Source organism: Cebus imitator, unplaced genomic scaffold (assembly GCF_001604975.1).
Source record: "Cebus imitator isolate Cc_AM_T3 unplaced genomic scaffold, Cebus_imitator-1.0 Scaffold305, whole genome shotgun sequence".
Classification (NCBI taxonomy): Eukaryota; Metazoa; Chordata; class Mammalia; order Primates; family Cebidae; genus Cebus; species Cebus imitator.
In genome coordinates this window covers 151,081-151,761 of record NW_016107620.1, presented here as the reverse complement: position 1 = coordinate 151,761, position 681 = coordinate 151,081, and positions in this window count along the sequence as shown.

Sequence of the window (681 nt, the reverse complement as noted above, 5' to 3'; positions counted from 1 at the left end):
ACCTGCCTGGATCTCACCCAAAAATCGATATTCTTATCTAAATTTCTACACATCTACACTTGAATACCTCAGAGTCATCTGAAAATTAATGGTCCAAGACAATCAACTGACTTATCTTCTGCTCCAAAATCTCTGCTTCTCCTGATTTATTCCACATATTTAAGGTGATCATATAACTTTAGCATTCAACTTTGAGCACTTTTGAGATTGAAAGGTTAATAATTCCAGGCCAACGTATGTAAACCAGGACAACTCCAAATGTGTAATTATTCTACCCATCTCAGTAAATGGCAACTGCTTCCATCCATTTTCAAAGCCTAAGACCTTGAAACTATTTTTGTGAACTTTCAATCTCATATTCCATATTCAGTTTGTCAGCAATATTATCAGCCACAGTTCAAAATTATACTACATGTTCTACCACTTGAACTACTCACAAGGTTCCATAAAGTCTAATTTGGATTATTGTAGGAAGCTTCTAAATGATCTTGTGTCTACTTTTGCCTTTTGGGTTTTAATATCCCTTTAAAAACTATTTAAAATTGTCATTATTACAGTATTAAGAGGTGGGATATCTAAGAGGCGATTAGGTACTGAGGGCCATGCCCCTATAAATGGATTGCTACTGTTATAGTATGAGTAGGCTCCTCATAAGTAGATGTTTGACCTCCATTTGTTCTC